Below are 15,561 nucleotides of genomic sequence, written 5' to 3' on the forward strand. Positions count from 1 at the left end.
TAGCCTGGAAGGCATGTGCAATGTTCCATCTAATCTTTCACATACATGACCTTAATGTTGGGTCTCTTACTTCACAGCTGGAGAGTAGACAATTGTAGTGGAAATGTGTTGCCATTCTGTTGGAAATCTCCTTGGGAATGGAACTTTTCGTATGCTCTAGGTCCTTATGTGGTAAATTGCATGATTTTTCTGTGTATACTTTTCTTCCCTGAAGCAGGACTACACAGCTCTACCATTGCCATGGTGTTTTCTCTCTGTGGAAGAAGCGTATTTCTTTGCTGTATGCTTAGACTTTGTTGTATGACTTACTTGGGTTAATAAAATGGGAACAGAAGTTAACAAATGCCAGTCCTTAGCAGAAATTTTAAGGGTAACCTATCTGAAAGAAAGTTTCTTGCTCTTTATCTACTACCTCAAGATGATGTGTCCCAAATAGTGGCTATCGTTTTGGCCCAGATCTTAGACATGTGCAGAAATAGCCATGTTTATCCACAGCCGATGTCACAAGGGAGGGAGAAATAAAACTTTGTTGTTTCAATCCTTGACTTTTAAGGTCTTTGTTATTGCAGGATAATCAAACAAAATCTGACCCATGTGGTAGGCTTCCAGCCAGAGCAGGGAGTCAACACAAAAATTCCATCCAGGACAGTCAAGGCTATAACTAAATGGTTGAGGAATGGGAACTTTAATCCAGATCAGGTAGGATTTGTTATTAAACTTCTGTTGATATTACTTACATTTAAAATAGGCACTTGTGGTTATTCAAGATTTACTGAAAAGATATTTTATATAGCTAGAGATTTTAGAGACCACCATGAAAGGACAGTCTGTCTGAGTGAAGCTTGCTCTTGACATGGAGTCAAGAGATGGTGAATGAGAAAGTCAAATTCCTGACGACAGTGTTATTCAAGTTTACCTTCAGTTCTATCTCAGGGTTTTCACAGCAATTAAGGATTCTGACCAATAATATAAATGTATGTGTATGGGAAGTAAAACATGACCATATGGAGTACAAACTGGTAAATCATGCCAGATATATTGATAATACTCTCTCCTTCCTTCTCTCCTCTCCTTTCCTCCTTTCTTCATTTTCCATCCTTTCTTCCATCCTTCCTGCCTTCCTTCCCTTCCTCCTCCCCTCCCTTCTTCATCCTTCCTTCCTTCTTCTTGCTTTCTCTTTCTTCTTCTTCTTCTTTTTAAAAGATTTATTTATTTGAAAGGTAGAGCTACACAGAGGCAGAGCGAGAGAGCGAGAGAGCGAGAGAGCGAGAGAGAAGCCTTCCATCTACTGGTTCATTCCCCAGATGGCCACAAAGGCTGATCTGAAGCCAGGAGCCAGGAGCTTCTTCTGGGTCTCCCACATGAGTGCAGGGGCTGAAGCACTTGGCTATCCTCTACTGCTTTCCCAGGCCATGGAAGAGAGCTGGATTGGAAGTGGAGCAGCCAGAACTCGACCCTGTGTCCATATGGGATGCCAGCACTGCAGACCTGGGCTTTAACCTATTGCGCCAGCCCCTCTCTCCCTCCCTCCCTCCCTCCCTTCCTTCTTTCCTCCTTTTTCTTTGTGTAGCAACAGTATTATTGATTAATCTGGATTAGCAAATACAAAAGCACAGTTCAGGGGCACCAGAAAAATACAAAAGGTGAGATGGTGGAAACATACTATTTTTTCCCATGATTTCTGGGTCCTACTTGCTTATTTGTCACCATCTGAATCTTGGGATACAATAAAACATGATGATATGGATTCAGAATAATGGTTTTTAACCTATGCTAGTTCACCAGAATTAATTTAACATTACTAGTAAAAGTGACTAATTTTTGAATCTATGTTAACACTTGGTAACTTGCACCTTGTTTAACACCTTAGCCAAGGTACACGAGCCAACTACTGATTGCTTTCTTTAGCTTCTTTGGCTCAAACAAGCAGTATATTTTTCCTTCAAAAATCTTGTCAATGATTAATTTCATTGTACCTAGTAAAACAGAATCAGGCCTTAAAACAAAACCAGTACATTTTTCAGAAGACATATAAATAATACATTCAGAATTGCTGATCATATTTTCTTTATCTTTGTTTCCCCCTCTCTGGAAACTGTAGTTGTTGGAGTTTCTTGTATTTCTTCTTTGTATCAGTGATGGGCTGTCTCAAAAATTAGTTATCTTTATCATTATTTATTTCAGCTGCTTCAGATTTCATATATCTGAAAACATTGGTGACAAACTGATGTTGGTCTCTGACTATCCAGCCTTCCTAGGAGTGCCTGAAATTCCCTTTATCTTTTTCTTAGGTAAAACATATTTGTAGATTTCTGAAGATGAGTATTTGAAACAACTTTTTTCCTTTTTGTATAAAATCAGTGACAGAAAAATTATAATCTGTTCTCTTTTCTAGGTATTCTCTTCTGAGTAATTTTTTTTTTAAATCCCTCCTCCATCTCTAATTCTTGTCTAAGTATACAGTTCTGGTTATATCTTTTTACTGCTAGATGTAATGGCTGATGAAATGGAATGTTCCATTCTTCAAAAATCCTTTGTGTACTTTTTCAGGTGACATGAGATGATAGAGTCTTTCACTAAAAAGATAGTTATTCATTGTTTAAGTAACTATCTTGGCACCATCTTCAGACTAAGTCTCCACAAAGGAACAGTCTCTGGTGTTTTCAGCCCTTTTACTTCTGGACTGGCTGAATCTTATAACAGTGGAAAAATGCAAGAAATATGCTTGGGTCTGGCTTTTAGAAAATGCTTGAGGTTGGCGGCCCACCTATTGCCCCAGCAGTGTTTTTCTTGCATAGGCACTTGCAAGCCTGTGCCACCCTCTTCTGAAACTGTGTCTTCTTGTGTGTTTAGAGATAGAATAGGCCCTGAAGAGCCGCAAATCTAAAACCTTAGACTAAGCTCACCTTTGATTTAACCATAATTTGGGGAGCTATAGAAATAACAATGAGGATAAAGAGTTAGTGTAGATGACATCAAATTCTTATGATGTTAATCAACCAGGATACTGAAGTTTCCTTTTCCATGGCTTTTAAAACTAGTATGACATAAAATGTACAATAAAATTACAGGAAAAATAATGTACAATAATGTACAGTAACTTTATTTGTTGACTTGCATTTATATTTAAGCTTCCCCAGATGCAAAAAAAATAATTGAGAGGTTAAATATGGCATAAAAACAATTTGTGTCCAGAGTTGATCAAGGGATTCAGCCTACATTTATACAAAGACATTGGAGGCATATTCAATATTGAGGGTTTTTTTACTAGCATATATTTGGCCCTAATAGTTATATTAAATGTAAACTTTTTAAAAATTTCAAACCATTTCAAAACAAATAGCCAGCACTGTGTTAGAGAATGGCCGTAAGCTAATTCTATGGATAATTAGGCAAATGTATTTTTCTTTCAGTAATGTATAGATAATTTAAACTACAGTATATAATGGAATCAATAAGAAATGTTTAAAATTTAAATAACTTTCTAAATTGCCATAATTTCCCTTTTGATTCAATTAATTCTAAACAAAATACTCCAGTTTTATTTTCCAAGCATGCACATTCCCACAACCACAGTTTGGTCCCAATTAACGTAACAGCAATAACCCACTTTGACTAGAATATCAAGATATTGAGGGGGAAGGTTTCTAAACTTTAATAATCTAGATAAGTGCTTCAACACTACTTTGCTGGTGAATCTAATCATAATTAACCAATTAAATTACATCAGCAGTTCACATTTTCCCTAACCATAGAGCTTACAAGGATAAAAGAGAGAGACCAGAGAATCTATCTAAACATAAATGTCATTTCATTATAGAATCTTATTAAATGCACTTAAATGTTCTAATTTCTAGCACTCTGTTGTTCCTAATGAACTCTGCAGGGATTTAAAATGAATTTTTTTCTTCTGAGATTTTTGTCCCTTTTGAATTGCAAAGTGTTCTTCTTGAATATCCAGTACATAAAATGAAGCATATTTTAATATTGTAATCCCCTGGGAGACAATTGCCTAAAACCCATGGCATCTTTAAATCACTTTAATTACATTTTGCTGAATATAAAAGAATATGTAAGAAACTGTTTGTTTTACTTGATTGATGCCATAGTATTTTCCATACAGTTAAGTTATATGCTATACAAGTAAGAGTGAATTTTTCAGTTAGGCTGAGATTTCAGTGGAGATGTATGGATTAGTAAGAGATGAATCTGAAAAGAAAGGTTCAGATGAGAATATACAGCTCTTCAGAGAACATGTGAAAAGTTTTAATACTCAAGAAGTAATATGGTTCGTAACAAGAAAATAACTATAATTAATACAGTTCTTCCTAGTGCCAGACACATGTTATGCACTTTATGTAAATTTTCTTAATGTTCTCACTAGTTCTTTCAGACAGGTACTCTCATCATAATTATCATTTTATAGAAATGGAAACTGAGGCTTAGGGAGTGTAAGTTCACACAGCAAATATTAACTTAAATGCATAGATCCAGACATCAGTCCTTTAAATACTTTGTGAATGAGAAAACTTGAATTTGTAGCAGAGCATTCTATAGTTGATGCTTACCAGAGAGAGGGATTTGGAAGAGCCTATGTATTTACATTCTAAAATTAGAATTGGCTGTTACAAAGTGGGTCATGGGGAATACAGGGTATTTACTTAATCTCTATGATTCTGAAGGGCCAGATAGTTGAATCTGTCCTGAGATCAGTATTGGGATGGGGATGTACCTAGGGAAGTGTGAAGGGCCTGTGAGAGGAGGAAAGACTGCCATGGCGAAACCCAGGGCGACTCCCACACCTAGCAGTGTATCATCCAGAAATGGGTCAACTCAACCAGGATGTTCGCATTCTGATATAGACCCTTCAAAAGTTTACAGTGTCACTATCTGTAAGGACATATGTAACTTCTACTCTTTTTTGAAGTTTTACTATACTTTTTTTTTTAAACTTTTATTTAATGAATATAAATTTCCAAAGTACGACTTATGGATTACAATGGCTTCCCCCCATACCGTCCTTCCCACCCACAACCCTCCCCTTTCCCACTCCCACTCCCCTTCCATTCACATCAAGATTCATTTTCGATTATCTTAATATACAGAAGATCAGCTTAGTATACATTAAGTATGGATTTCAACAGTTTGCTCCCACACAGAAACATAAAGTGAAAAATAATAGATGATTTTTTTTAAATGATGATGAAATCAGATCAGACCTATTGTCATGTTTAATCCCAGTGAGAGTCAAGTTGGGAATTGATAATTTCTTTCTTTTTTTTTTTTTTACAGAGGATCAGTTTAGTATGCATTAAGTAAGGATTTCAACAGTTTGCACCCCCATAGAAACACAAAGTGAAATATATTGTTTGAGTACTCGTTATAGCATTAAATCTCAATGTACAGCACATTAAGGATAGAGATCCTACATGAGGAGTAAGTGCACAGTGACTCCTGTTGTTGACTTTACCAATTGACACTCCAATTGAACAACAAGAGGGAAACCTGTTGGAGTGAGGTGGACACTATGGGAAATGGTGGCTTGATCAGCATAGCCCTGACTGTTAATGAACAACTTAATACATTATCCCTCTTAGTAGTTTTTTTATCTGTTCTACTTAATATGACTGGTTTAGTTCTGTAATTGATGCACAGTTATTCTTAAGTGTTGAAAATTAACTGAAATGTGATCCCTGTTGAACATGGGAGTGGGAATGGGAGAGAGAAGAGATGTACAATTTGGGACATGCTCAGGCTGACTTGCCCCAAGTGGTGGAGTTGGAAGCATACCAGGGGATTCCAATTCAATCCCATCGAGGTGGCATGTACCAATGCCATCTCACTGTTCCAGGTGATCAATTTCAGTTCACAGTTGGTCATGGTGGAGGGACTGGGAGTCAAAGGGAGCACATAGACAAGTCTAGTATCTGCTAACGCTAACTGATGGAGTAAATAAAGGGGAGAGTGATCCAACATGGGAAGTGAGATACTCAGCAGACTCATAGAATGGCAGATGTCCTAAATAGCACTCTGGCCTCAGAATCAGCCCTAAAGGCATTCGGATCTGGCTGAAAAGCCCATGAGAGTATTTCAGGCATGGAAAGCCAAGACACTCTGGCAAAAAGATCTCTGTGAGTGAGATCCCAGTGGAAAGAACAGGTCATCAAAGAAGGAGGTACCTTTCTCTGAAGGGAGGAGAGAACCTCCACTTTGACTATGACCTTGTCTAAACAAGATAAGAGTCGGAGAACTCAGAGGGCTTCCATAGCCTTGGAAACTCATGACTGGAGCATAGGGAGATTACTGATGCCATAGACAGTTTTACTATACTTTTAATTGACACATAATAATTATTTCTACACAAAGACATTTTGGGCTACCGAGTGATTCATTTTATACAAAGACTATGGGCTACAGAGTGATGATTCAATATACTTATACATTGCATAATTATCAAATCATCCTCTCCTAGTTAATTTGATGTATACACTACAAATTTTTTAACTATAGTCACTCTGTGTTGTGTAACACCAGCACTTATTCCTCCTACAGTTCTATCCTTTAGTTCCAATATATTAATCTGTCACTCACCAAGACTGACCTCCCAAGCCCAAAGTCGTCTTAGAAACTCACAGGTAACACACCCCAGAAAACTGGTCAGCTCCTTTTCCTGCATCTACTTAGATGATCGTAGTTTCTGTCCATTTTTATACCAGTATGGTGGTGTTACATTAATTGAGATTTGTGCGTCACATGAATCTTGTATTTCTGGAATAAGCCCCACATAGCATGATATATAATCCTTTTAATATATTGCTGCTTTAAGTTTCTGATGAACAATTTTTGTGTTTATTTTCACAAGAAATATTGATTTTCTTTCAATATCTTTGACTTTAGTGAAAGATAAGTAATAGAATGAATTGAAAATGCTTGCTTTCCTATTTTATGATAGAATTGACTATTGAAAGCTTCTGTGCTTTTTTTTTGGAAGATTTTAAATGAATGATTGATTAAATTGTTTATATGTAATTATCCTATTCACATTCTTTATTTTTCTTGAGGCAGTTTTGATAATTTCAGTTTTCTTAGGATTTTTTTCATTTCATTTAAGTTTTCTAGGTTGTTGACATCAAGTTGTTTGCGATATTCCCTCATATTCCCTCATGGACTTTTTTTTTTTTTTTTTTTGACAGATAGAGTTAGAGAGACAGAGAGAAAGGTCTTCCCTCTATTGGTTCACCCCCCAAATGGCCGCTATGGCTGGAATTATGCTGATCCGAAGCCAGGAGCCAGATGCTTCTTCCTGGTCTCCCATGCGGGTGCAGACGCCCAAGCACTAGGGCCATCTTCCACTGCCTTCCCAGGCCATAGCAGAGAGCTGGACTGGAAGAGGAGCAACCGGGACTAGAACCCGGTGCCCAAATGGGATGCCGGTGCCGCAGGCAGAGGATTAACCTAGTGAACCACGGTGCCGGCACCCCTCATGAACTTTTAAAAATTTTTTGATTTATTGACAAACAGTAATTGTATATGTTCATGGGGTACAATGTAATATTTTAATACATGCATACATTTTAATGATCATATTAGGATAATTAGCATCCATCACTTCATGTATTCAAGGTTTCTTTGTAGCGTGAACATTCAGAAGTCTTTCTTTTAGCTATTTAGAAAAGTACAGTATAGACTAAATGTTTGATAATAATAGTAGATAGAACCCTTATGAACTTTTTATTTCTGTAATAGCAGTACTCCTTCTTTTTATTTTTTTTTAATTAATTTATTTTTTTATTTTTTGACAGGCAGGGTGGACAGTGAGAGAGACAGAGAGAAAGGTTTTCCTTTTTCCATTGGTTCACCCTCCAGTGGCTGCCGCGGCTGGCGCACTGCGCTGATCCGATGGCAGGAGCCAGGTACTTATCCTGGTCTCCCATGGGGTGCAGGGCCCAAGTACTTTGGCCATCCTCCACTGCACTTCCCTGGCCGCAGCAGAGAGCTGGCCTGGAAGAGGGGCAACCAGGACAGAATCCAGCGCCCCGACCAGGACTAGAACGAGGTGTGCCAGTGCCGCAAGGCGGAGGATTAGCCTAGTGAGCGGCGGCGCTGGCCACAGTACTCCTTCTTTCATATTTAATTTGGTAATGTAAATCTACCTTAGTTTGTTGGTCAGTTTAGGTAAGAGTACGTAAGTTAATCTTCTGAAAACCAATTTTTTAAAAAAAGATTTATTTATTTGAAAGAGTTACAGAGAGATAGATGGAGAGAGGGAGAGAGAGAGACAGAGAGACAGAGGGAATCTTCCACCTGCTGGTTCACTTGTCACATGGCTGCAATGGCCAGGGCTGGGCCAGGCCGAAGCCAGTAACTAGGAACTCCATCCAGGTCTCCTGTGTGGGTGGCAGGGGCCCAAACACTTGGGCCATCTTCCACTGCTTTCTCAGGCACATTAGCAGGGAGCTGGATTGGAAGTGGAGCAGGAGGGACTTGAACCGGCACCTATATGGGATGTCACAGGCAGCAGATTTGTCTGATATGCCACAATGCTTGCCCCTGTAAAACAACTTTTTGTTTCATTTTCTCTATTATTTTAAAGTTAATCTGTTGAAAAACAAATCTTGGTTTCATTTTTTTCTGTTCTTTATTTTAATGATTTCCAGTAGAATCTTAATTTTTTTCTATCTTATGCTTGTTTTTAGTTTTGCTTGCTTTTATTTTTCTTATTTCTTCAGGTATTTGGCAACTTCCCTTTTTTTCTTACAGGTGTGTTTAAAGCTATACATTTTGTTCTATGTTGAGTGATTTTTCCATTGTGCTTTAAAATTTTCTGTTTGATTATTAATATGTCTAGATATGGATCTTTTTTGTTGTTTATCACAATTGGGGCTCATTGATCTCCCTTGATCTCTGAATTAAAGTTTTTCATCCAATTTGGAAAGGTTTCATCCAATTTTGGAAAGGTTTGTCGTCTTCTGAAATTCCCATTACATGTATGCTAGAATGCTTGATATTTTCTCACATGCTTCTGAAACCATGTTAATTTTCTTTAACCTTTTTTCTCTCTATCCTTTATATTGTATATTTTCTGTCGGTGTGTTTTCAAGTTCACTAATTCTTTCTTCTGTCATCTCTAATGTGATGTTGTGCCCTCCTAATTGAATTATCTTTTCATTATTATGTTTTGACTCCTGCTTTTCCATTCTAGTGATTATTCTACTCTTAAGATTTTTTATTCATTGAATTATTGTTATTATATTTTTCTTTATTATTTTTTACTTATTTATTTTTTGACAGGCAGAGTGGACAGTGAGAGAAAGAGAGACAGAGAGAAAGGTCTTCCTTTACCATTGGTTCACCCTCCAATGGCCGCTGTGGCCAGTGCGCTGTAGCTGGCACACCGCGCTGATCCAAAGTCAGGAGCCAGGTGCTTCTCCTGGTCTCCCATGTGGGTGCAGGGCCCAAGGACTTGGGTCATCCTCCACTGCACTCCTGGGCCACAGCAGAGAGCTGTCCTGGAACAGGGGCAACCGGGACAGAATCCGGCGCCCTGACCGGGACTAGAACCAGTGTGCTGGTGCCGCAGGTGGAGGATTAGCCTATTGAGCTGCAAGTATGGCTTCCTTAAATTCTTTGAAGAAATTTAATAGCTTCTTTGGAGTCCTTGCTAAATCTGATATCTGAGAGCACTTATAGACAGTTTCTGTTGGCTATTTTTTTCTAAATGTGACTCATGCCTTCTTGATTTTTTGCATGTTTCATCATATTTTACTGAATACTAAACATTTTAGATAATATATTGCAGCAACAGTAGATTCTGATTTTTTTCTTTTTAGGATTGTTGCCATTTGTTTTAGTACCTTCCTGAACTGAGTCTGTTAAGTCTCTTCAATGTGGGGCCACTGACACCCCTGATTAGTTTTCTTTTTCCTTGTTTTTAGTTTTAAGCTTCACTTCCTAAGCTATGTTTCCACATGTTTGTAATTTAGTGATCAAAGAGGTCACGATCGAACACCTTAAATCATCAAGGCTTCCACCATCTATTGATGGATTTGTGGCCTTAGGAATGCATTCAAACTTCCAACCACCTGTGAGTCATAGCCGATGTTTACTTTCTGCTGGGATTTCTTGCATCTCCTTCATGTGTGGAAGCAGACTTCATCAGCCAGGGATGTTTATGTGGGCTGGACCCTCTCCTGTCTTTGATGCACATTGTATATAGACTAGGATCAGAATGGGCTATGTGATGAACTTATATAGCATTTTAGGGTTGTTTTACCTTTAATTCTCTGGGTATTCTCACTGCTTTTTCCAAACAGGATCAGTCTCAGGCCAGTGGAACAACTATCTTTTTTCTATTTTCTTACCACCAAGGTTATCCCTTTTAACTGCCAACACTCCAAATCCAGTAAACATTCTCAAGCAGAAGACATAAATTTGTGATTTTCAAGGCCAGACTTGCCTAGTTACACTAGTACTCTGATAGAGCTAGAAGAGTGTACTTGTGTGTAAGGATTTTAGAGTATATGTGCACAGTCCAGGACATGAGTGCCACGTTCTGTGTGTATTGTTTTCCTTTGGTCAAATTTCAATGTACTGATATAATTATTTTGATTGTTCTGTCCAATATTCTAGCTGCTCATTAACTTTTCCATGTTGTCAACCTGGAAGTCCCATCCTGTGCATGAGCCCCAGAATTATCTTACTTAGAGACAAGATGTCTATCTCTTTGTGTTCCTATATCAGCCAGTGTTTATAGACTTGTCTGGGATGAAGGGTATGGCCTCTTTGAATCTTTGACATCATGACTACTGTAAACTGGAAGCACTCTCTCAGAAGAAGGTGATTTTGAGTTAATAGCAGTCAACTCTCAAAATAGCAGGGGCATAGGTGTTGTCACCTATGATCTGAGCAAGCATCCATGATGTTGACTCTACCACTTGAGTGCTGTTCCTTGCCTCATAATTAACAGTTTTCCCTCATATACTTAAATATTGAGACAAGTATTGAGTGCATAGAATAGCTCATATGAGAAAAAAAAGTGTTAGCTTTTTTGTTGTCATTACATTTACTTCAGAAATTTCAGGAGCAAAAGACAAGAACATTGAGTGGGAGAATCTACCTTAGTGTCAGAAGATATCATAGAATTATTATAGAAAGGCAGATCAAAATGCCCATGACAAGAGCAGGATGGTGTGTTCTCTCTCTCTCCCCTCCCCTCTTACTTTTTCTTCCTCCCTCTCTCATCACTACCACACCCCTCAGTCCTCCCCTTCTTTCTCCCTTGTTCTCTTCCTTCTGAGACCTCTTTCTTTCCTTTTTGTAAACATAAAATGAAACCTCCAAATCAAAATCTTCTCTCCTGAGATCATTGCTGAACAGATATTTGTGAAATCTCACAAGTGAGTATACTGTAATGAGTACCTGGCTTGAACTAGTGTAGTCTTTTTGGGGGTCACTTTCTAGTTATGTGACCTTGGCCATGTCACTTAACATTTGAGAATATGTAAGTTTTATGGTATGAAAAATAAAAGTTGTATATAAGAGGGAGCTTACTTGCCTTATATTTATCTAGGACTCTACAAGGTTTGCTGTTCATCATCAGTTCCCATCAGAGCCAAGACTTATACCCTGGTCTTTCATTTCATCCCAGTGATGTTCTCATTACATTAGCTTCCAATATAAATGTGGACTCTGCACAGCATGTTTTTTTTTTCATAGTTGATGTAGTTCAGCTGTGCCAGATGTGTACATAAGAGGGGACAAGGGGGTCAAGAACTGGATTGTTGCTGGCCTCTTTCTCTCCAATTTAGCCAAATTGTTGTCTTCAGTTTATGTGTTTTATGCATTCAACCTAAATCTAAAATCATGTTTCATCAAATGCTGGCACATGAATAAAATCTGAATGCCACCGCCATGTTAGCGGTAGCCTTGTTGGGTGTCTGATAGCTCAGACACTACAAGCTTCCTTGTACAGATTGGGAGTCAGCCACTTTGTTCCTGTGCTTGGGCATGAAACATAAAATGGCTGAAGTTCCAAGACAGGAGCTGGAAGAAACTGTTGTTTTTAAGGACAATTGGAAAATAAATAAGTTGCTGATTGATTGAGCTGATGCCATTTTTCTCATGGTTTTTTTTTTTTTTTTTTTTTGACAGGCAGAGTGGACAGTGAGAGAGAGACAGAGAGAAAGATCTTCCTTTTTCCATTGGTTCACCCTCCAGTGGCCGCCGCGGCCGGCGCACTGTGGCCGGTGCACTGTGGCCGGTGCACTGCGCTGATCCAATGGCAGGAGCCAGGTGCTTCTCCTGGTCTCCCATGGGGTGCAGGGCCCAAGTACTTTGGCCATCCTCCACTGCACTCCCTGGCCATAGCAGAGAGCTGGAAGAGGGGCAACCGGGACAGAATCCGGCACCCCGACCGGGACTAGAACCCGGTGTGCCGGCGCCGCAAGGCGGAGGATTAGCCTAGTGAGCTGTGGCACCGGCCTCTCATGGTTCTTAACTTCAACTCATCCTTCTGGCTCAGTGTAGTCAGAAAATCTCAACAAAGGCAAAAATGACTATATTCTAGTCTAAGCAAATCCCACCTTAGAAATCTAACTGGTAACCAAGTACAAATACGACAATCACTCCCCACCTATTGGGCAATTCTACCTTTTAGTGTTGTCTGGCACATATCATTTTCCTTTACAATAGTTTTTGCTGCTCTCCATTTGGATTGAAAAGGAGTCTGCCTATCTAAAATGGAAAAAAAGCCACCTTTCTTTGTAATTCGTTCAGCAATCCTCATTGCTCCATTAGCTGAGCACTTACCCACCAGGGAGGAAGAAATAAGAATAATTACAATTGTTATGTAGGGCAGGGAATGCGTATCTATAGATGCTTCAGTGTTACAGACCTAGGAGCTGCAGGCTATCCCCCAGCACGTGTTCATTCTTCATGTACTGTTTAAACTTCACACTTTTCCTGTTTCTTGTTTGGACTAGGCAAGGAAGATAGTAATATATTTATCCAACCCATGTCAGTTCAAATAAAGAATTCATAGTCATCTGGGAAATATATATACACTAGTAATTCACTTGAAAGCTCTTACTCTCCTCCCACTAAAATGCCTTTCCCAAATATCCATTCAATTTATTCTTCAATTTCCACAGCTCCCTACACAGTCTGATACCAAGGCCAGTGGTACTGAGAGAACAATGAAATCAAACGAACACCACCACCTACCTTTTTCTCCATTACTTAACCAATTAAATGGTTATGCACTTTCATGTCTCACATACTAAGATGTAATTAAATAAACATTTTAAAGTGGCAGTTTTAAGTTTGATAGGATAAAAGCCTAAAGTAGGCTCAGATTTGTAGAGGGGGTAGAAGTCAAATGTGCAGTAATAACATTTACGAATTTCTGAAACAAGTCTTGTCAGCAGGATGAAGTTGCTAGCACAAGCCGTTCTGGTCTGGATGGTTTATATCTGTTTATAATAACTTGGATTTGTCTCCTGCTAAAACATCACATGGATGAAGGAATAAATTCTAACAGTTGTGATAGGATTATCATTGCTAAGAAACTCCAATACGGTGGATTCATGTGTCAGAGACATCTACTTCACTGTCTTTCATTTGGAATAATCCAGATATTCTTCCCCATACTCAGGAAGATGAACAATGTGACACAGATAAAATCCCATAATTCTGACATCTTATCCCCTTGGTTTGTTAGATGAGATAGTTGGCACCAAAAGTCTGGTATTTTCCTGAGGAAGTTGGTGGCAGGACTCAGGATGTAACTCCTGTCCTTTCCTCAATGAAGTTATTCCAGAAGCTGGATGGAATTACTGACAAACTTCAACAGGAATATAACAACAATTGTAATTTTTAAAACTGCATCTTAGGAAAAAAAATTAGAAAATTGGGGTGCTAGATGGTAAATAGAAATCATCATGTGGTGAAGAAATTTAAAAAATGACCTAAAATTCTAAGAAAGTAATTGAGATGGCATTTACCCAGGAACCCACTGGTTGCTGGTAAATTTCTGTAGCAAACTGATCCTTATAATTATATTCATTTACTCATCTATACATTCCCCTGTTTGTTTAATAAATATATGCTAGATACTGGAATTGACACTAGCATGAAAGATTAAATAAGCCACAGATTCTGTCTTCTCACAACTCACATTTTCATGTATAACTTCAAAAAGTTTATGGAAAATGGAATTAAAAGACATCTATTTTGGTGCCAAACATTTTGAATTCCCAGTTTTTTCAAAATATGTATTTGCAGCGAGTTTTTTGAAGATCCAGTGTATATGTGAACCAGTACCCTATGGGAAGTGCCATAGAGAGTGGGCTTAAAAAGACAGCAGTGGTTAAGAGGAAGAGACATTGCTTGGGAGAGTCTGTGACAAAACTGCAGGGAGAGATATTTGAACCACATTTTGAAAAATGAGCAGGTAGATGAAGCAGAGAAGGTCTTCCAGACAGATGAGATAGTGAGAGGAAAGGCTTAGAGCCCTTTGAATCCAGTAGCAATCCCAGGGAGGAAATCTGATTGGCCAGCTCATCTCACGTGCCCTCCCCTGAGCCAATCACTATCGCTGCTTAAATGGTTTCCTCTTGTTAGACCAGCTTATAACAGGTCAGGTAAAATCATAGCAATGGCCCTTAATTTCTTTGTTTAGGTACAACTGTGAATATTAAATGAGGAAGTCTGTGGAAAGCAATTGGTACAAGGACAGGCAAGTAGTAGGTATTCCAAACAAGCTTTTTAAAAATTATTATTGAGTGCCGGTGCTGCGGCTCACTAGGCTAATCCTCCACCTTGCAGCGCCGGCACACTGGGTTCTAGTCCCGGTCAGGGCACCGGATTCTGTCCCAATTGCCCCTCTTCCAGGCCAGCTCTCTGCTGTGGCCAGGGAGTGCAGTGGAGGATGGGCCAAGTGCTTGGGCCCTGCACCCCATGGGAGACCAGGATAAGTACCTGGCTCCTGCCATCGGATCAGTGCAGTGCGCCGGCCGCGGCAGCCATTGGAGGGTGAACCAACGGCAAAAGGAAGACCTTTCTCTCTGTCTCTCTCTCTCTCACTGTCCACTCTGCCTGTCAAAAAATATTATTGATGTTATTAATATTTTAATTGAAAAGACAGAAGTCTAGCTGCTCTGCAAACACTCGTTGAGTTTCTCTTGGGAACTCAAAGAACAGCGCAGAAAGACGAACAGGCCCACAGTGGACAGTACATCCTTCAGGAAACCTTCTATGTTATCCCCAGACTGCGTTGGGCATCTCCTTTGTACTCCATACAAAGCTCCATTTGACTTTAACACACTGTAATTGAAAAACCTATCCCATTAATCTATGAGTTCCTCAAAGGAAAAAAATGTATCTTAGTCATCATTTTATCTCATACACCTTGGATATATTGTAAGTACTAAATGCACCTTTTCAAATAACTTATGAATAGGCAGATCAGAGAACGCTGCATGGTGGATATTGTATTTGAGCTGGGCTGCAAAGAAAGGGAGGACTTTTGAAATGTAGAAATGAGAAAAATCACATCAAGGAGAG

The sequence above is a fragment of the Oryctolagus cuniculus genome, chromosome 18 (genome assembly GCF_051225735.1).
Source record: "Oryctolagus cuniculus isolate XC-2025 breed Fujian yellow rabbit chromosome 18, ASM5122573v1, whole genome shotgun sequence".
NCBI classification, from domain to species: domain Eukaryota; kingdom Metazoa; phylum Chordata; class Mammalia; order Lagomorpha; family Leporidae; genus Oryctolagus; species Oryctolagus cuniculus.